The sequence below is a fragment of the Suricata suricatta genome, chromosome 1 (genome assembly GCF_006229205.1).
Source record: "Suricata suricatta isolate VVHF042 chromosome 1, meerkat_22Aug2017_6uvM2_HiC, whole genome shotgun sequence".
In the NCBI taxonomy this organism is placed as follows: domain Eukaryota; kingdom Metazoa; phylum Chordata; class Mammalia; order Carnivora; family Herpestidae; genus Suricata; species Suricata suricatta.
In genome coordinates this window covers 48,821,976-48,844,672 of record NC_043700.1, presented here as the reverse complement: position 1 = coordinate 48,844,672, position 22,697 = coordinate 48,821,976, and the positions used below count along the sequence as shown (strand labels likewise).

The window sequence follows — 22,697 nt, the reverse complement described above, 5'->3', positions numbered from 1 at the left end:
CCCTGCTCACATTCATGGAACTCAAAATGTGTGATACAGCTTTCTCAGGCCATCTCATTGACTTTTGGTTTTTTAATCATGGTAAAATACACATAACTTCAAATTTTTCACCTGAACCATTTTTAAGTATATTTGCACTGTTGTGAAACTAGTCTCTATGACTCTTCATCTTGCAAAACTAAAACTCATTACCCATGAAATAATACCTGTTCCTTCCTCCCACCCCAGAGCCCCTGGCAACCCCATTCTACTTTCTGTCTCTATGAGTCTGATTACTCTAGGACCTCATGTAAGTGGAATCACATAGGATTTGCTTTTTTGTGTCTGGCTTATTTCCTTCAGCATAATGTCATCAAGGTTCACCCATGTTGTAGCCTGTGTTAGAACTTCTTTCCCTTTCAAGGCTGAGTAACACTCCATTATATGTATAGGCCACATTCTGTTTATCCATTCATTCATCAGTGGAACTTGGGTTGTTTCCCATTGTTTTGTTAGCTGTCAAATAATATATTTTGCTGCATAAAAATCACATCCCACAACAGTAACTTAGATACTTCCTGGCCTGCTTGTATCAGTAGCCTCCTGTTATGACGTTAAGCTCCTCCAAAGAAGTGCCAAAGGAGAACAATAGACTTGCTCCAAACATGTGGTTCGGTTATTCTTTCTCTTGTCCTACCTCGGCTGATCCCATGTACCAACCGCTGCCTGGTAAAGATGGAAAACTAACACAGAGAGCTCATCTAAGGGCACCTAAAAGAGAAAGGGCTGGGGTTGACTGCCTCCCATCTGCGCAGATGGACAGATGCCCTCCCAATAGTAAATTCCACAAACTTTCCAAGCATCCTCTGATTCTAAGAGATTACAGAAGACCTACTCAACTGTCAAGGAAAGTAGAGTTTGTGTTTTAAATACCAGGTTCCATATCAGTTTGTAATGGACGTCAGCGGAGAGGTCTGCAGGGCCCCTCTCTAGTGGGGCAGTTGTGAGCTCTAGGGGGCTTTTTCTTTCATTTACTCATTTCATCATGCCAGCAACCCTGAAGGGGTGGGGAAATCTTTATTCTGACTTTACCCACAAGGAAATCCGAAGAAGTTAAAGACCATGCTCAAATTCATGTGCCCAGAGTGTTAGTTGTGAGTCTCGGTCAAGAATGCAGGTCTGTCCAGCTCTGATTCCATCCTCCTTCCCACACACACCCTGTGCCCAGGATTTGGGAAGGCAGGGTAAGTGAGACCCCAGAGAGCTGAGTCTATACTGTTCTCCAGCATGTTTGAGCAGAAACAGTCAATATGAACCCACCAAGAATCTAGTATTGGAATTCTACATAGCAGGGCAGGAAGGGGGGAGAGTGCATTGGCTCTAGAAACACTAACACATGGTGTATGTGCACAGGTATGTGGGAGAGGTGTGTGGGTGCACACTTAAGCATCTGAGTGTGCACTCGTGTGCATGTGTATATGAGTGCACATGAGGATGCTGTGTGATATACACTCAACCCCCACCTGAGAGTAACCTATAGACACCTTTCACATTTTAGAAAATGTATCACTGTAAAAAAAACTTGAATCTGGCACGCCTGGGTGGCTCAGTCGGTTGAGCATCCAACTTTGGCTCAGGTCATTATCTCATAGTTTGTGGGTTCGAGCCCCATGTTGGGCTCTGTGCTGACAGCTCAGAATCTGGAACCTGCTTCAGATTCTGTGTCTCCCTCTCTCTCTGCTCCTCCCCTGCTCATGCTCTGTCTCTGTCTCTCTTAAAAATAAATAAATATTTTTAAAAAACTTGACTCTGCAGCAGCGATTCTTAACATCTTAAGGGGTTACAGGTTCACGTGAGAATCCAATAAACATTATGGACACTCTTTCCCATAAAGTCACAATCAAATATTTGCTTATAATTTTAAAGGATTCTATGACCTTCTGGAATCTACCAAAGAACCCCATATTCAGAACCTTTAGATGGAGCCACCCAGTCCAAAGTTGTCATGGTAACTGCCCATTCCCCATCCATAGGGTTCTAGAAACATGAAGGTCTGTATCCAGCCATCAAGGAACATTTTCAAGACAGATGTCCTTAATTTGGATCATAGTTTGAAGGCTCATCGAGAAATGGCTGTGTTGCTAATGAGAAAGTCACCAGGAGAAGAGGAAGGTAACTGCAGTTCAATCCTTATTCAATTCATATTTTTAAAAGCCTTACTAAGTCCGATCCAAGCAAATACAAAATACCTGGATTCTATTTCTCATTCTGCCCTCTAGTGGCAGCGGGGAGCATGTACGAGGCATATAGCCTCCTTGGTTCCTGCTTTCTCCTTCTGAACTGAGAGACCCCTTCAGTTCTTTCCAGGCTTAATTCCATCAAATCCCATGCTATGTTTCCATCCTGTGTGCACACACACGCGCGCAGTCACACACCCCGTGCAGACTTAACAAGCTCAGCCAAAGCCAATGCCAATGCCCAAGTCAGCAGTTTTATTCCATTGGCAGCTCCTAGCTGACCAGATTGCCATCAATCAAAACTTCTGGGAAGGGTTACAAAATGACTGGCATGGCTTTTAAATAAAACTGCTAGAAAGAAAAACACCATCTATTCCAAGCTGAGCAGAGACTCATGTGCTTCCGGTTTGGGACAGCACGGAGCACCCACAAAACTGCAGGTGTGTGGGGAGCAGGTTGCCCCTGCCCATAGTGGTTTGGCCACAAACAGAAGAGGGACAGGCTGCTCATGTCCCACACCACAGAGGACCCTGGAAAACTGGGGCTCCAGGCTCTGGCACCATGGACTCACCCCCTGTGAGTCAATCAGTGGCTGTTAGCACACGCAGGGGCCACAAGTCAGAGCCAGTGGAAGATCCCTGGAAAAATGATGTGACACTGACAAGAAAAGGCAAGTGCTCAGAGGGGCTGGAGCCTTCACGAGGTCCAATCAGAGCCGCACTGACCCTTCCTGTGAAACTAAGGAGGGAAAGTCAAAATAAGGTGACATAATTAGATCTAATTTGGTGCATTTACAAAACCTGCTTATGCAAATGGTGGCCTCCAGATGAAATGAGCTTGGCCTTAGAACAGCTACAGCATTCCTGCGCTGTCCCTCCCTGGACCCTGCAGTTATACAGGACAGCTAATGGCTTTCATTACCTACTTCTCTGTGTCCCCCTCACCCTAGTGGTAAATCACGAGTGTCTTCTGACCAGCAAGGATATTTTTCTTGGTTTTCAACACAAAATGACAGAGCTACACGATGAATTTTATCTCTGCAGAGAAAGAGAAATGAGGGAGAGCTCAGTTTGGCCAGGAAGGATTCAAAGCTTTACTACTGCTCCTCAGAGTGTGAACAATGGGCCAGTCGCTTGTCAGAAATGCAAAATCTGGCCCCTTCCCCAGACCTACAGAGTCAGAATCCAAATTTAAAAATTATTTCCAAGTGATCCACGGACACGTTAGAATTTGAGAAGCTGTGTTCGAGCCTGTGTCAGCGGTCACCAACATTCCCTGCCCTCCCTCTTGAAGTCAGGTTGCCCACATGACTGGTCAGCCGGCGGAAGGGACCTATGTCATTTCTGGGCAGAAACTGTCCAGCATGAGATTCTCCCCTTTAGCCACAGTGGCCAGCACTGCCACCCCAGATCCTGGAGTGAGGGCAATGCCAATCTGGAGCAGAGTCCACACACAGAATATCGTATTTCCTCTATTACACGTGCCTGGTTTCCCCTGGTGTGGGGTGTGATGCTGAGGGGTCATGGCAGGCAGGCACAGCTCCACGCAGGCTGGTCACTTCTCTGCAAACACATTTTAAACTCTGCAATTCCACTTAATTAATCAACTTCAGCAATCATTGTGGGGCATGTACTATGTCCCACAGAATGTGCAAGACATTAGGCATATACAGGTGGTCTGGGGTAGCTCTCTCCAGAGTGTGGGAATGACAGGGTATGTGAGAAATCAAAACATAAGTGCTTACCATGTAGCAGGCACTGTGCCAGGTGCTGGCGACGTAGGACTGAAGAAGGCAAAACTCCCTGCAGTGAGCTTGGGGTTTAGAGATGGAGTCATGTTATATGATGAGGGTGTGACCACCTGAAGGTGTGGCAGGATAGCTAAAATGTGACAAAACGGGAGCCATGCCCACATGCTGGGGAGTGCAGAGGACTACTGTCCATCCATCAGGAGGTCAAAATTCTGCCAGAACAGACAGGACATACAGGCAGTGACAGGCAGAGGGACTCTGCTGGAATACATGGAGGAAGGAAAGATTAATCTCGCTGAGGTGGGTCCTGAAGGGGGCGCATGTCAAACTGGGACATGGCTGAAAGGCCTGGAAAGGAAGGGTGGAAAGGCTGAAAAGAACCCAGCTGAATATCGTGAAGAGATTAAAGTAGGTAGGGCAGTGAGCTTTGGAGGCATCAAGGTTATGGTCCTTTTTTCTGTCTGCTCCCATTTAAGGTAACTCGGCACACACTTCCCGTTCATCCTCGGCCCTGCAACCACAGTGACATGCAGAGGCACTTTGTAAATTGCCTTGTAATCTTGTAAGATTAAAGGAACCACTTGAACCCAGGCAAAGCTGGCAGATGCCTCTGAGGTTCACCTGCTTGCCCACAGTGATGACTTTAAGACCAACTGAGCTAAGGTGGGGATGCTGTGGGAGGAGAGGGCTATTGTTTATTTTTCCATCACTTAGTTATTATCCTTTACTTCCCCATAGCTACAAGTTCCAAGAACCATTTTGTGGGTGCAAGAAAAATTGGGTCCTTTCTTCTTCTCTGTTTTTGTGCCTTGGAAGATGGAGGCCCACCAGGCTGGGTAGGGCTGGGCTGCAGCCCTGGACTGGAAAGGAAAAAGGCTGAGCCGGGAAGTTCAGCTTCAGACCGGGGGAAACAGCTCAGGGCAGGACGGCTGGAATGTGCCACTGCCCATTTGCGCCAGCCAACACAGTATTATTCCTCATCCATGAGATGACTTACATCAATCATACACTCAAAGACTACTGGTTTCTTTTGATTTGATCTTGCCTTTAAGGTCTGCTGGTTTTGAAAAGGAATTAAAATGACTTTTTCTATATGAGTTTTACTTTCATGGCTTTTAGTTTTACAGGAAATGGATATCTCTCTCTTGTGCACCTTCTCTCTCTCCTCTCTTTCTCTCTCTCCTCTGTTTATATCTCTAAGGGGTTACAATCTGCTTTTTCATATCTGAAATCAATTAACTGCAACCTCTTTTTTTTCCCTATCTTCTTAGTATTTAGTATACAAAAGAATCCACTTGTCACTTTTCAGAGGAAGCCAAGGACACTGGCTTTCACCTTGGGGATGAAATGCAGATTTTATTAAAAGGAAAGATCCTTCATTCCTAAAGGTTGAATAGAAAAGAACTTAAAGTGAAATGCCAGCTGTGTAAGTTTAGAACACTGAATTCAGCAAGGTAAAGGAACTTTCCTGAATATCACAGTTTCTCATTTATGTATGACTCCAGGGACTCAGAGCTGCAGGAACGGAGATTCATCCCAATTTGAACTGCAGGCAGAGTGGCCAACGGCCCTTGTTTGCTCAGGGTGAAGGGGCTTCTCAGTCAGTGCTAAACCAAGGAAAGCCTGGCTGGTCACTATAACTGTGGACTGCATAAAGAAATTCATGTCTCTTCCACTACAAGCACTGGACAGCTTGTCTCCCTCCTTGGGGGCTCAATCCCCCAACTGTAAATGAGGTTAACCTCCTGTTGTGGAACACAGTCACTCTTGGAGCCATGTGTTCCAGAACCTTTTCTGAATCGTGCTTCCTTTTTTAAGATAACTATTCTATTGAGATATAGTTCACATGTCCCCAAATTCACCCTGCTAAAGTTTACACTTTGGTGTTTCGTGGCACAGTCTCAAGAGTGGTGCAACCATCATGACGTACTTTCTTTTTCTTCCTTCTTTCCTTCCTTCCTGCCTTTCTTTCTTTCCTTCTTTCTTCTTTCTTCCTCTCACTTCTATTTTGCAGATTGAGTAATCTCAATGAATTTTCATTTGCTCATTCTTGCTCCTGAGCCTTTAGGGATTTTTTTTCATTTTAGTGAGGATTTTTTTTCATTTAAGTTATTGTTCCTTTGACTTTCTATTTAGTTCTGGAATTTCTATTTAGTTGCCTTTTTTATTTGATATTTTCTGTCTCCTTATGGATATTCTTCATTTGTTGAGACACTGTCCTTGTACCTTCCTTTAAGTCTTTAGACATGGTTTCCTTTAGTTCTTTGGGCATATTTCTAATAGCTTATTTCAAGTCTTTGTCTAGTAAGTCTTGCTCCCATGTTTATCACATACTTTTTTCTTGAAAACTGGGCATTTAAAATAATTTACTGTGGTGACTCTGAAAATTGGGCTACCCTCCCCATTGGTATATTGTTGTTATGAAGCCTGCAGTTCATTTGTTCAGTGACTTTCTTAAACTAATTCTACAAAGTCAGTGTGGCCTTTTCATGTGTAGCCGCTGCAGTCTCTGCTTGGTTAACAAATAACCAGCTAATGAGTGGGTGCAGCGTTCCTTAAATGCCATGAAGCAATGGTCGTCCATTTGGCCCTATGTGTGTGTTTTGGCGCAAACATAGCTTCATGGCTACAGCAGTCTTCAACCCTGCCTTCTCCTTCTCTCTTTCTTGCATGGGGCCTCAAGGTCACACAGAGGTGAGAGATTAGAGCCTTTCAGATATATACATGACATTGGAACATACTGTAGGTATGTTCTCAGTTTGGGGCTAATATGAATAAAGCTGCTATAAACATCCAAGAATAGGTTATGCAGTGAATATAAGTCTTAATACTCTTAGAGACTAAGAAGTGGGGCTGCTGGGTCACATGGAAAATTTATATAAAACTGGATAAAAAAATCTCCAAGTGGGTTTCCAAACTGGTTATACCATTTTGCATTCCTGCCAGCAATGTGGGGGAGTTCCTTGTCAGCACTTGGTATTGCCATTAGTTCTTCCTATAGTCATTCTAACTGGTATGGAGTCGTCTTTCAAGGTGGTTGCAATGTGATTTCCCCAATGACTGAGAACACTGAGCATCTTTTAATGTTCTTATTTGTCTTCTGTATATCTTCTTAGATGAAGTGTCTGTTCAACTCCTTTACCGGTGTTTTAAATTGATTTATTTGTTGGTTTTGTAGAATTTTGAGAATTCTTTATATATGCCCAAGTTCTGTTTTGATTTCAAATACATAATACTCCCTGGAGACTCTGTTGTGCTCCCATTGTGCATCCTAAATGGCTCTACATCTGTAACAATGTTTTCTATTGTATATAATATCTTATATGTCTCTCATTCTCCCTCTACACACACACACACACACACACACACACACACACACACACACACACACACTGCTCTGTAAGTAATTTTCCTTTTTTATTTAATTCAAGAAACATTTACTGTGTTCCTATTAAGGAACTGTACAAGGTACTAGGGAACCAGAATTGAATAGCATATGGTCCCTGCAACTGAGAAACTTTCTCTTTTAAGAAATATGGCTTTAAATTGGATTTTATTTAAAAACACATAAGAATGACTATATGTAACACATCAGTTTTTAGTGTATAAAATTACTTGTTTGTACCAACAGCTGAAACATGTTCATTATAACTTTATAAAGGCCATTAATTATCATGAGTAAATCCTTTCTTTATTCATCGTCGGAAATGTTCCTCAGTATAGCTTCTTGCCTAAAGCACCACGCATCCTGAAAGAATGCAGCATGCATTAAAGGATTTCTGCTGCAAATTTAAATGGATACTCTTGTATTCTGAGCTCATGAAATGTGATGAAGGCCAAATCATGTTCTCTCCAAAGACAGGGTACGACCCTGTGCACATCTTAGCACACACCCTTTCCCTGCCGAGGAGAGGTTTCTCCAGAACAGCTCGGAAAAGTATTTCACTTAACTGCAGCATGACTATCTGCAGAACTGCTGGAAGAATCTTTGTGAACACAGAGAAAATTAACTTTCAACAGTAACTTAAAAAGCTATTGCAGTTTCTTAAAATCCTCTTATGTGGAGTTTGAAAAATGAGACTTAGCAACTTTATTGTTTTTTTATTCACTGATTAAGACAATAAAAGTTGTGCTCATTTCAATATTAAGAAATTAAAACCTCCCTGGAGACTTTCTCTGCCCTGGAGTAGGTTACATCTGTCAACGGCAAACAGGCTGGCCAGCTTGCATGCAGAAATTCTCCCCGGGGCTGCATTATGTATAACCTCACACTGTATTGTCTAGGGCTAAGAATGAAATGATTGGAATTTTTTTTTATTATCAAAGGAAACTAAAAATAGGACTATAAAATAAAATACAAGCTGGAAGGGAAAATGCATTTAGGATATATTTTGCTTTAATGCTTTAGCTTCCAGCCTCACATGGTAGAGAAGAGACGATGATGTTAAATAAAGAAAGAAAAGGAGCTTTTGTTGGTTTTCTCTAAAGCTTAAAAATGACACAGTGTGAGTACATGGAGGATGGCCTGCAAAGGGCTGCGTCCCTCTGATACTGTCAGTGCGTGGCCCAGAAACTGTAGGTGACGGGCCTGTACTGCTTTCTAGTTTCAGGCAACATCATCTAAACTTCTAAGCAGGCATCATTGGAGGGCTCTTGCCTCTTCACTTCTCCTAATTGCTAATGCAGTAACAAAGAGACACAGAAAACCCGAGTGAAGATAAGATGGAGGGGTCTGCATTAATGAAGACTCTATTCAGGCTTCTTAGTAATGAAGTACAGACAGGATTTTTTTTTTTTGAGAGAGAGAAGAAAGGAAGGGAGGGAAGGAGGAAGGGAGGGAGGAAAGAAATGGAGAAGTAAAAAAGAAAGAATCCAAAATAGGCTATGAGTGTTCTTTGCCAAAACATAATTTTAATTTTCTCCAAGGCTCAGAACCAGTGGAAGAACTGGAACTCCCTCAAGAGAAGGTGGCAGGAACATAAGCTAATTATACAACTTAAATTTGGTAATACAATATAATTGGCATAGTTTCCGGTTAAGGCAATATAAATCCATGCTAACTGGAGTTAAGACAATGATGCTATATCTCTAAAGCAGCGCTCTGTATCTTTATCATATCTCCAGGGGATCTTGAGTAGATCATTTCTATACAGATATTAGTGATGAGAGGGGTTTGAGTTTCACTCTAGCCTCTACCCAACCATATGACCTTGATGCTTGGCCTTCTCTTCTGTAAAGTGGGGATAAGGTACTTATCACTCACTGCTGTTTGAAGGAACAGGTGAGATTATTTATCTGAAATAGTATTTTCCACTTCAGTAGTACTGCTCATACTGTGATAGTTATCTTTGAAGATATTATGATCTTTTTAACCTTTGCAATGTCACACTGTGGGAACTTGAGGTGCAGGGATGATGCCCAGAGAAGGTGGGAAAAGCAGAGCCTGACTAGTGGAAGCCTCTTTCCAGCCTTCCTGTTTAACCCTGGCATAGTCAAGTGAATGACTCAAGATTTTCCATGTCACAGAGACTTTTAGTACTTTGAAGACACAGCCTGTGGCCTGGACTCCCCACATTAGCAGGCTGGTGGCCCTGGCCAAGCAGGAATGCCACAAATTGCATGGCAGTGGGTGAGACTGGCAGTGCCATGGGAGAAACTCTGGACACAGGCCCTGGAAGACAATATTTCTTCCTTTGATTTTCTCCATGAAGAAAGATCATCATAGTGTCTACTAAGACCCCAGGGGGGAAAAGCCATGTTTCTAGAAGACAAAGGATAGAATGTGCATACAGGGGGAGAGGGTAGTGATGGCGAGGAACTAAGAACTGACTCTCCTCAGGTGTTGACTCAGCCAGGCACTGCCCTGTGTGGGTCACTCATGCAGTTCTCGTAACAGCCCTTCTGCCGAAAGTAGTACTGTTAATTCCATTCCCGTGAGGACGGCACTCAGCACAGAGAAGAAGGGGCCAGAATTTGAAGGAGTCCAACTCCCGAGCCCATGTTGTTAACCACTCACTACAGCTGCCTTCTTAACTAAAATGTATTTCATATCCACTATGTGACAATATACCTGGCCCTTGGTAGGATATTTACTCACATTATCTGCTTTCAATATGATGGATGAGGTTATTAACGTCATCTAAAAATCTGGGGGCTTTAGTTACAAATCCCCCTTTCAAGATGTAGAATAAAACTGGTGCAAGTTAATGGCCCTGCGTACCTTGATTTTTATACTTCTCCCAGTGATGTGACCTTTTCTTTCTGGCGTTTATTTCCTGTCCGTAAGCCAGTTTCCTGTTTGTGACAGCACAGATTTTCTGCTGTGCTCCTGATCTCCTGATTACCCTTGAAACAAAATTAGAATTTGGTATAGAACCTTTTCCATGTGTTCCAATGCTTCTCACTGAATGTTTATGAAGTTTCTATCTGTTGGTTCTTATTTGCAATCTTATTAATCCACTCAAAGAACCTTCGCATTGCCAGATGAAATCATAGATTTAAGTGATCCCTGACAAAACTCTCAGAATTGATATCTGATCAGGATTCAGAATGCAACTATCATAGGATAGAGAATAGGTGTTAAAATATAAATATAATGAGCAAGTGGGAATTTTAATAAAAGTATAAATTATCCTATACTCCAGGTACTGTGCTGTTTGGACCACAGATGACTCACTCTCCGTGTTTCTGTCCCCCACCATTTCCTGACCCTTCTCTTTACTTGCTTACTGAGTCCTGCTGCTCAGCCTCCCAGGGCTTCAGACATAGCACATCTGAAACTGGAGATGTCACTCTTCCTTCTCCCAAAGCTGTTCATCTTCTTCTGTGCCCTCTCTTGGTACACAACGTCATCAGCCACCTGTCCCCCAACCTATACATCTCTCCTCCCTGATGTCTTATAGCAAATCATATTTATCAAGCAAATGTTGAAGCCACCCCTTCCTCACGGAAACTCTGTAGGCGCAGTCGTCACCAGCCTCTGTCTGGACTGCTATGAGCCTCCATCTGGTCTTGCTTACTCACGCCACCACCCTAGAATCTAACCCCCACTCTGGGCATGGACCGAGGGGAGCCAACAAAAAGCTGCATTTGAGAACACAGGTGTGTTACACCAGCCCCTGCACTGGGAAATACAGAACTCTTGTTTATCACATTCACAAATGACAAAGAAAATGTCACATCCGACAAGGCAAGACTCAAGGCCATCCTCAGCATGAATCTCACCTTGGTGCCTGGAGCTGGCTACATTTCAAGGTGTTCTCAGCTGACCATAAAAGTAAGCAACAAGAGGTTGCAAGAAGAGAAGAAAACCCCTGCATGCTTCAAAGAAATCAAAGGAACTAGCACAGAGCAGGGAGACGCAGTTCACATGTGAAAAAATAACATTGTGTGTCTGGGAGTAGGCTGTCAACTTAATTTATGCCAAGAGGGAAAGTGAAGGCCTTGCAGATAAGCAAGCAACGCACAGAGGCCAATGCAGAAGAGGTCATGCCGACATTCCCTGACTTTGCTGTCCCATATCTGTCGCCTGATGTTCCCCAAATAAGGTCTAGCGAGCCTGTTCATGGGCACCCCACACCCCACATGTGCCCTTTCTGTGCCTGTGACTGTTATAATGGACACCCCACTTACCTCCTAACCTGGCCAAGTCACTCATCCTCTCTGGACCCCAGCCTCTTCATGTCTAAAGTAAAAGTGATCGTCTCTTGTAAAGGTGTGGTACACGAGTTTGTTGGAAGTCCACAAAATTCTCATTTTCCGGATGAATAACAGAGGCCCAGAGGGGTTAAGGAACTAGCCCTGCATCACAGAGTTAACAAGTTGCCGTGAGTGTCGTATGCCGTCCTCACACTGCCAGCTAGACCGCCTCTCCGCTCCCCTGGCTGGGCACATGCACTCCCTCTCCTCTGCCCCTGCCAGGCATATGGGATGAGACCTGTTTATAGTTCCAGCGTGGCTGTGCCTGCCACTCCACAAAGAATCAGACTTGGTGAAAACCATTACCATTTCTCCTCCATGCTGAGAAAGAGCAGGAAACATGATAGTTACTATTATCTTATTTTGGTTATATTCAACTCACTAGAAAAGCCCTGACAGCAGTGAGCCTTACCCATGGAAATCATTCAGCGAATACCTCCTCTTGTCACCCCCTGTCCATTATGATCCATCACATATGTGCATGTGAGTGAGCATGTGTGTGCATGTGCACGCCTGTGTGCATCTTCTCTGAGTTCACTTCTAAACATCACTACTCCACCCCCATTCACGTCATTTACTCCAATGCTTTAATGACCATCAGGTGGCAAAAGTCTGGTCTATAATTGTTATGGATATTGGGTCCTTAGGTGTCCAAGTTCTAGGGAAGGAAACGTGACAGCTGAGGCATTAGGGTAAAAAGAATAAAAAATGTTATGTGGGGCATGGAACACACATTTTTATTCTCTCTCTCTCTTTAAGAATCTGGCACGAAGACCTCACCTCCTTCCTGCCAGAGATGGAACAGTAGTGACTTGGCAACAGTCTCAAGCCAGATGTCACCCTCATCTGGTTGCCTTGGCTGGTGAGTTGTTTGGAATGAGCAGCCCAAACACAGTGCAGGCGGGGCTGCGGCAGGGATGCGGGTGGTGGCAGAGCTGGGCGCCAGCCCCGACGACACCCTGACCCTCTGGGGGCTGGGAGACAGCTCGTTATGGGGCAGCTCTCTGCTCAGGTGCAGGGTCAGTGGAAGGCAAAGGGTCCTTTGGAAAGGCCACACGGGTACTTCTTCCCTTTTGCCTCTCTCCTGAGGTGAGCTGCATGATCCTGGTCCCCCTGGCATAGGGGCACAGCCATGTCTTGCTATGTTACAAAGATGAGGCTCCAGCACATTTGGGATCCAGTCAACAGGAATGCAGCTCCTGTTCCCATGGGTCTCCTCATCCAATATACCCAAGGCCCCTCTCCAGGAAGCAGATGATGGGGGCAAAGTGCAGGGTGGCCTGAGCATCTGGAGTTCTGTGACCGTGGCCATGGCAGCTTGGCCTTCATCAGCTGTGTCCAGGCTGAGCCCAAAGCCGTCATGGACGCCCTGGGAAGACAGCCACACTCCTGGGCGAACACACCAGTGAGGAGAGAGGAGACATGTGGCTGCTGAACAGAGGAGGGAGAAAGCCATGCCCGGGAGCAGGCATGAGCCACATTCACAGTTTGGTGGCCAAACACTGAAGGGTCTAAGGCTGACAGGGACAGCCCCAGGGACCAAGTGTGTCCTCTGGAATGAGCCCTCTGGCACCACCTGAAACCCAAGGCAGGTGCCGTTAGAACAAAGCCATGAGCTCAGATGTGTGTTTGTACACACATCAGTGTGTGTGATGGGAGGGCGGCGTGTGGTAAAACCTGCCAACAAGCCCATTTTGGTCACCATCTGTCGTGGAGAGCCCGAGCACCTGTCGGAAACAGCTGCTGATGGCAGATCGTAGGTGAGGGAGAAGCAGCCCCACCCCGGGATGGCCTATTGCAGGGAGCACACGGCCTGTCCCCACAGGAATGCCAACTGTTCACTTTGAAGCCCATCTCCATTAGGAGGGGGTGTGATGAAATCCCTCACTGTTCATTTGCTTCCTCACGGGAAGGATGGGAGGAACACCAGCATCCTTGTCGCCTCAGTACCAGGTGTGACAGTTGCTTGTCACGGGGGCTGAGGAGAAACAAATTCAGGGCAACTCCTCTCTGAAAGGCTGAGCCCGGAGACTCCATGGGGAAAACCTCTCCTTCACCGGAAGAAGAACAGCAGCCCTCCATTCTCTGACCCTGTGGGAACACAATGTGTTCCGTTTGTGTCAACCAGAGGGCAGAGGTGACGAGTTGGAAAGAGCATCAGAGGGTGATGTGGCTTGGGACTGGGTCCTCTGAAGCTTTTTCTTTCAGGTACACAACGTTTCCTTCGTTAAAATAAAATAAAAATGGATCTAATAATTTCTACAGCGAGCCTCCCGCCCACTGTATTGTTAAGTGTTTGCCATTGTGAAATGCTCATCCGTTGCAGGCATCTCACTACTTTATTGTCTTTAATCCTCACGATAATCCTAGATGGTAGGTGTGGTTTTTATCCCGATTGACCTGACTGGAGGACCAAGGCTTAAAGACATAATGTTGCTCATTAGGGACACACAGCCAGTATGGGAGCGCTGGGCTCCGGTCCGCCTGTGTGCCTCTAGCCCCTGAGCTTGGAACCCACTGGCCACACTGCCATGTGTCCCCCAAACAGTTTCATCTTTGGAAGGCCTTCCTGAACACCCAAGGTTTGCAAAGCACACACATGCTGGGCCTCTGTGGGCCACTAACACATGTGAGGCCTGTGCTGCTATCTCTTCTGGAATGCTTTTCTCCACAGAGCCACCTGACAGCCTTTCTCCTGCGTGTTGAAGCCAGCTCGAGAGCACTTCAGGAGCCCCAGTTGCAAGTCTTCCTTGCCCAGACTCACAGAGCCCTCCTAGGCCCCCTTATCCCACCAGTTCTTGAGTTGGCCTTGGGGCTGAGCTACCGCATTACCCATGGCACCCTTCCACTGGCCTGGGAGCTCTGGGGCAGAGACTAGTTGTGCACCACAAGCTTGGTGGATCATATAAGGTGTCATACCTGTCTGCTCGCATAGCATAGTGGGACTTTTTCTTGTTTTTTCTCTTGTGATGTCTCACAGTGAGGCACCTTGCTTTTGGAATCTTCACATCTGCTTTTCTCTGGTTTTTGGCTGGTGTTTCTTTCCTCTCCAGCTACTAAGCTTCCCAAAGCTTCACTAGTGCCTTCAAAGGGCCTTCCTCAAACCATTCCAAGATACTTTAATCTGTGGCTTCTAACTTATAGGGGCTAATAAATAAGAACCTCAAGCTTTGCAAGTATGTCTGCTTAAACCCAGAACCATACGGGGGTAGAGTGTACTGGTTTTAGTGCAGGGACTTGGTGACTTATGTTTTGGTTGCTCAAAAGCTGTTTTCTCCTCTGATTTTCAGATATTTGGAGCCACTCTGTTACTTGGGAGGTACTTGCATTGACCATGGGCTCAGTGGCCAGGAACATGGTAGTCATGGTATAAACTCTTTGCTTCTCAGAAGTAAACTCCTCCAAATAGCAGGAGAAACCAAGCTCATCACCAACACCAGTGCCATTCAGTGCAGGGAAAATACACTTCCATGTTTAAACCTCGAGGCTAGAAAATTCCCTACTGATTCCATATTGCCAAAGAAAGATACTATAAATACCATTCAAAAGTGCCACTCTATTGTCTTCTTAAAAATAGTTTGGCCATCCACAACTAAACCTTTTGTGAAAGGGGCACATCTGGAGGCCAAGCCTCTGTGGGGACACTGTTTCCATAACTAACACTCCACCACCCCTTCATCCTTCTCCCATCCCTCTCTGCAAGCTAGAAGCCATCTATAGAAAGTATCATCTAGGTGCCTCCAGGGAGCATCATGGGCTATGGGACAGCACATGGCAGGGGTTATGAATGCTTATTTCTTAGGAATGATGACACACAAAATGCAGCCTCAGGGCTCTCCTCCTGAGGAAAGCAGGGCAAGAGGAAGCTGTAAATGCAGGAAAGAATCCTGGCCCAGAAAGCAGCTAGTGGCTGTAGAAGATGAACCCCAGTTGGTTCAGCCCTCCAGGCTCTCTCTGTCCTATCCAGGCAGGAGCTGAACTCAGAGGCCAGGACCCCTCAGGGTAGGCTCACCCCCTTCCCCCAGTTTGGAGACAGTTCCTTCTCAGCCAGATGTCCAGGGATGGCAGGATATGAACCCACAGCACAGCCCTGGATAATGGGAGGGGTACATGGGAAAGAATGGCAACCCTCAGCCATGCCAAAGCTCAAAACAAGCTCAGAAGAACTATGGAGTCCTAAGCAAAGAGCCTCCTAAGGTAAGGGTCTGCCCTGCCTTCTTCTCTTTTTTAAAGGTAAAAAATATATAACATTTTCTGTTTTAAGCACTTTAAAGTATACAATTCAATGGATTAAGTACATTTACATTGTTGTGCAATCATCACCACCACCCATCTCCAGGACTTGTTCATCATTCCAAACATCCCAAATAAATATCCCATATAAACAGTAATTCCCCATTTTCTCTTGCCCATAGTCCCTGGTAAACTAGTTTAATTTCTGTCTCCATGAATTTGCCTATTCTGACTACCACATATAAGTGGAATCATGCAATACTTGTCCTTTTGTATCTGGCTTATTTCACTCAGCATAATGTTTTCAACGTTCATCCATGTTGTAGCATGTATTAGAATTTCATTCCTTTTAAAGGATGAATAGTATTCCACTGTACGGATATACCATGCTTGGTCTATTCGTCTCTTGATGGACACTTGGGTTGCTTCTACCATTTGGCCATTGTGAATAATGCTGCTGGGAACATGGTGTACAAATATCTGCTTATATCCCTACTTTCAATTCTTTTGGGCATCTATATAGGAGTAAAGTTGTTAGGTCATATAGTAACTTCACATTTAACTTTTGAGGAACTGACAAACTATTTTCCATATTTTCACAATTTATTCCTACCAGCCATGTGCAAGGGATACTTGTTCTTTTCCACTTTTAAAAAAACAACAATATTCATCCTAATGGGTATGAAGCAGTTAGTATCTCACTGCAGTTTCATATGCATTTCCCTATTGACTATGATGTTGAGCATCTTTTCACATGCTTATTGGCTCTATGGATATCTTCTTTAGAGAAATGTCTATTCGAATCCTTTGCTCATTTTTTAATTGGGTTGCTTTGTGGCTGTTGAGTTGTAGAAGTTCTTTACATATTCTGGATATTAATTCCTTATCACATATGTAATTTGCAAATATTCTCTCCCATTCTGTTGATTGTCTTTTTGCTCTTGTTTAGTGTCTTTTGATGCACAAAAGTTTTTAATTTTGGCAAAATAAACTTATTTGTTTTTTTTTTGTTACCTATGCTTTTAGTGTCATGCCCAAGAAATCACTGCCATATCTGATGCAGATAAGCATTAAATCTATCCCAAATCTAATGAAAATTTTCCTGTATATTTTCTTCTAAGAGTTTTACAGCTTTAGCCCTTTGGCTTTCATTTATTTTGAGTTAATTTTTATATATGGTATAAGGGAAGAGTCCAACTTCATCCTTTCGTACTTTCATTAAGCACAAAACTAGATATCCAGTTTTCCCAGCACCATTTGTTCAAAAGACTATCTTTTCCCCATGAGATGGTCTTGGTACTCTTGTTAAAAATCAGTTGACCATATGTATAAGAGTTCAGCCTTCCTTTTTAATACTGTTCCCTTACCCTTCTCTTTTTGCCACCACCTCAGCAATGTGACTCCCCTGAAAGGGGATGGCTGCTCATCCCCTACATCTTTTAACCAGACCATTACTGCCTCTAGGCAGCAGACCCTGAAAGCAGGTGCACCATTCAAAATCAGCAAGGATCCACATAATTCTCTCTCTGTTCTCACACATCTGCTCTCATTCCTATTTTCCCTATCTCAACTCCAATGCCAGCCTTACATACAAGAGGAAACCTTAATGCTATCCCAAGCTCCAGTCCTCATTCACTCATTGCTTGTAGCCACTACTCCCCATCACTCCCCACAGAATGAATAGGTTGTAGGTCATGATGTCCTCCTGACATTCTCTTTGATTGTTTCCCCTAAATCTCTCTCTCCTCTCTTTCATCCTCTCTGTCTACTGCCTTAATCCAGGCTCTCTCTCATCATTTCTCACCCTTACCCCATCCTGCTACCCCTACCTTACCTACAGTTCCAGCCCCTACCATTCCTCCAGAGTGATCATGGAACATGCAGATCAGACTTTGTCTCTGCTGCTTAAAGTTCCTTAAAGATTCCCCATTTCTAGGAATGTTTATCATAGTCCCCCATAGCCAATACACATAGAATGCTTTAGATACACTAAAGCTGCTGCTGGTCCCTAAGTAATGCATTTTAATCTTCAAGCCTTTGCACATTATGTTCCCCTTGCCAGGAATGTCCCTACTTCCACTGTTCACCTGAGTGTTCCAAAGCAAATCAGATATTTCTGCCTTTGTGATGAGTTCTAGATTACTCCTTAAGACCATCTGAAGTAGACCTGGCTGTTACTTCGCATGTGTTACAGTACCTGAATGGTTTATAAATAACAACAACAGAAATAATCTATGCTGCTACCCCCACCATTTACTGCAGGTCTCTCCTGCTCTAACACTAGAGGGGACACTTGTAAAATACCACAGTAACACTATACTCATTTGCTCTCTTGTCCATTTCCTGCCCTAGACAGCGAGATATCTGAGGACAGGGACTGCCCTCTGCTCTTCTCTGCAGCCCCAGCACAGTATCGGCACCCAGCAGGTGCTAGTACATATTTGCTAAATAAAGGAATGACTTCAAGCTCCTACTTTAAAGTTTTGCAGCCGTTGGAAAATTCCAGTTTGGGCAGCTGCTCATGTCCTCTGTGCAAATAGGCAGTTTATCAATCCAAAGGTTGGCAGCAGATCTGCTGAGCCGAACTCAGCCCTCAGGCTTTTTCCCAGAGCCATCCCTCCACTCAAGTGGAAGCCACATCTGACTCTCCTGATAGAGGTTTCTGCCAGGGAACTAAGAAAGGCTCCATGGAGCCCCACCATTCCTAATGCTATTTTAAAAGCAAATTCAGAGTCAATGGTGATATTTTTTGCCTTTAAGAACAAGACAAATCCTTTGACAGAATAAGGTTAAAGAAGAAAGAAAAAAAAAACTCGTACTGCATTTCCTTTCAGCTGAATTGAAAAAAATCCCCAATCTCCCAGTTCCAGCTGGCAGACCGCTGGACTCTCAGCTTCCGAGGAGAAGGGGAGTGGAAAGATCAGCCCTCAGCAGCTGAGAACTTATTTTTGGTCGAACAGCTGGTGGAGGGATTGCTGGCGCCAGGCAGCGTCTCCCCTGCACAGTGTGTGGGGCACCAACACCATCTGGGCAGAGCACCCCTGTCCAGGCCCGGGCACCTTCCTCTTTCAGTGACAGTGACAAATCTGACTATCTTGGGGCCCAGCCAACCCCCATGGTCAAGGACCTTCTGAGGGACCCTTTGAGGAGAAAGGTGTGCTCAACACCCCAGAAAGGAGATTCCAGTGGAACTTCATTGCCGGCTTCAAAGGAAGCTCTCTTTTGGAAAAGGGGACAAGGAGGACCTCCTCTGTCCTGCTCTAAAGCAAAGACCAGGACCAGCAGGTGGAATTACATGGACACAGAATCTAGTCATTTCATTATGCAGAAAACTTCTCCAAAGAGAGGTCTCTCATGATGGATGGGTTGCTCCAGAACTGTTCAAACAAGTCTGGCTGACTGACCGTTTGCCAACAATTTTATAACAGGGATCTCTGGATAGAGTGAAAAGCACTTAGCCTCTTCAAAATCAGGAAGGCCAGTGCAGACTAGTTAGGGCTCAAATGTAATCACTGTGGACAGGCAACTGGGAAGAGGATGGTAACATTTTAACAAACTCCAAAGTGAATTTTTATACTAAATTACATTTTTAAAATTTCCTTTGATTAAAGCCACAGTGATTGCCAATCTTCTTTGCTTTGTGCTGAATCCACACTACCTTTTACAATGTTGATGTTATGTCCCAGGTTCAAGGTTTTCCACATAAAACACAAGAGAAGAGACGGCCTCTATCCACTTCTGCTCTTCACCAAGCTGTTACAATGGGCTCACTTCCTCACTTCTGCTTTCATTTTTGGTAACTTAGAACAACAGGAATAAAAAGTCCTAAGGACTACAAGAAAACAGAATGTTCTTCAAAGGAAGTTTTTCCATTTATATTCAATCCATATATCCAGTACTCCAAAAACATCTTCGTGTTCAATGTGGAGTATTTTTAAATGGAAATCTAAAGTGAAAGAACATGAAGTAGGGAGAAGAAAAAGAATCTTCACTTGCAGAGAGCCTTCCAGTCCAAACTCAGAGATCACTTGTTGTGCATCAGGCTCTACCTTAGCTGTCATCATAAACAAAGACAAACAAAAGCTGTGGCCCCTGTCTTTCAGGGATTTCTGAGAAGCATACTGAAGCCTGGCCAAGCAAGCTCTTCCAGAGAGACCCCGCGCCTCATGGCGCTCACACCAGTGCTCTGTTCACACCCTGCTATTCTCACCTCTTTCCCCACCAGGCCCCACCCACCCCTTGGCACAGCCTTGTGGACTCTGCAGGTCAACTGGCTTGCCCAATGGTTGCTTGTGTTACAAATGAGCTCAATTCAAGCAACATTTGTTCACCTCCCACAAAGCACCAGCGCCAATGTTAGGGCCTTGCAGGAGTAGTATTCAAAGGTGAACAGATTCTAAATATGTGTCCATTTGTTTGTTTATGCCTCAATTTATTCCCCAAGCATCATAGATGCCTTACAAAAATGAAACAGGACCAGGGAAAATGTCCTTTCTAGGGGAACATCAAGCCAAGAGACAAAGGTGAATGCACACATGCAGGCCATTAAGACTTACATGGTCGCTAAAATAGAACTGCAAAATTGATCCAACAGATGGATAGGACATGGTCTCCAAGCTGTCTAGAGATGGAGAACTCATACCAATGTCTGGAGTATTAAAGTATACAAGCTGGTACACAGCAGGTGCTCTAAATGGTCATTGTTGGGATGCAGACTGGGGGCATCAGTACCTAAGAGGTTGTGCCTCTGAGTATGAACATCAAATTGAGTCCCTTTGGTTGGAAGGGTCATGGAAGGTCTCATGTAAATCAGGCTACTTTGAAGGGTAGACTGCCCAAAGTCACCAAGCCAGTACTTACTGCTACCACTGACAGTACAATGCAAAAGGTACTATGAAGACAAATGTCACACAATGCTGGCAGCACAGTAGCTAAAACCTCTGTTTCAGAGCCAGACCCCAGATCTTCAGCTTCCCTCGGCTTGGGTGATTTCACTCATTTAACAACCCCAAAGTTGTACATGGAAGCAGTGTCTTGAAATACTACTAGCAGTAGTTCCTTTGGGTAAAGGGGCAAGGCCACTCAACAGGCAAAAACATGTCAGAAAATCTCTTCAACCCATACCTTCAACTCATACCTTACCTTCTAAGGAATCTGAAATGACCCATAATCATTCTCAACAGGTTTAACAGCTAGGATACTCCTTCAGGAGATTGCAGGGTAAGTTCTCAATGCATAATCTTCAAAAACAAATCCCATTTTCACTGGAACACTTGTCTGGTTTTCCTCCAAATAGTATTTTCTTTTAGTGATACAGCCTCTTATCACACCGAAGCTCCAAATATAGAACATGAGAAGTTATTGAAATGTTATATCTTCTTCCATTGAAATTCTGCATCTTTTTTCATGGCCCTTGCCACTCTGTGTAAATATACAGATTCATCCGAAGAACAACGGCACTGGCTAAGTGTGTGAATGGTGTCCTCCTGGAGGCCTGGTACTTACACCAAGGACAGAAACCATCAATAACAACAACACTTTCTGCTTGTTTCTGTAATGTAACTGGCCAATGTCCCAGTTAACAAGTGGAAAAAACATTTTAAAGGAAAGGAAGGTGGAGAATGGGGCCTCACACTGTGGAGATGGAGACATGAAAGGTTGTAGCTACGGGCCCCTGAAGGAAGGGGGAAGGGAACGAGCAGCACCACACTTGGTTTTCCAATAGAAACTGTGCAGGACAAAGTACAGACAAGATATCACCCACTTGAGCCTGATCGTACTTGGAGGGCCTTGTGAAGACAGATAGAAATGGTAATTTTTGTGAAATGTCATTTCTGATTTCAGCTTTTGTAGAGAAAGGTGCTGTGCGTGTAGGAGAACCACTTCATATTATTACTAAAGACATGTGCCTCTGAGACTCATTCAAGATTGGGCATCTACAATCTCAAGGACTTCAGCATTTTTCGAGGATGCAGGGCAAAGGAAGCTGAAAAGCACTCTCAAAAGTAGGCAAATGCATTTTCATTGGATTAGGGGGAGTTTCAAGTTGTCCTGTGCTTAAAGGTAATTTCTGTAGCCAGGGTGGATCCAGGGTCGGTGGACATGCAAGCAGTCTCAACATTTCACTAAAAATAGGAGGGGGGGTGGTCACAGCAATAACCTTTCTCACCCCAAGTTGAGAGGACTCCTTCATGCTCAACCAGGTCTGCTAGGGCCTCCCAAACAGCCTTAGGCTGTAAGTGTCTCCTTCTGCTCCACTCACCTCGCCACTGTTTGAATGACTTTTTTAAAAACACATCTCTGGCCATGTCATACCTCTGCTCAAAAATATGGTGAAATGTTCCCTCCACATTTTGGCCTCACCCAAATTTGCAGTCTTAATCCCTCCACTCCTTATCCCCTGTCTACATACATCCTGTGGTTTTGCCCCAGTGAACACACAGTTTCTCAGAATCACATTTGCTTTTCTCTGGAATGAATTCCCTCTTCCCTTACCCAATACAGCCCTTTGCAGACACACATGTACATGTGCGTGGGTGCGCACGCAGGTGCACACATACATGCATACAGCCCCACACGGCTAGACACTTCCAGTTAGGAGTCCTGCTTATCTTTTAAGACATACTCCCAAGGAGGAACACCCTCTGGAAAGCCTCCCATCTCCCCCAGGTCAGAACCCAGTATCCTCTTAGGAGTGTTCCTAGAGCACCCTGAGCTTGCCCTTGTAGTCACACTTACCAGACTGTTCTAGGTTGCTGTATGTATACTGCCTTCTGCCACTGGACTGTAAGCCAATGTGA

The 22,697-nt window shown here is 44.6% G+C and overlaps 1 protein-coding gene and 1 long non-coding RNA gene across 4 annotated transcripts in view; one reads left to right on the top strand and one right to left on the bottom strand.

The window, feature by feature from the left end:
• MSRA (methionine sulfoxide reductase A) overlaps positions 1-22,697 on the bottom strand; it is a 438,844-nt gene that overhangs the window by 8,643 nt on the left and 407,504 nt on the right. The window lies entirely within an intron of this gene.
• On the top strand, positions 2,025-21,779 carry LOC115290744. The gene is made up of 4 exons (XR_003908186.1): positions 2,025-2,151; positions 12,424-12,526; positions 21,081-21,117; positions 21,742-21,779. It is a non-coding gene; the product is annotated as an uncharacterized LOC115290744 (long non-coding RNA).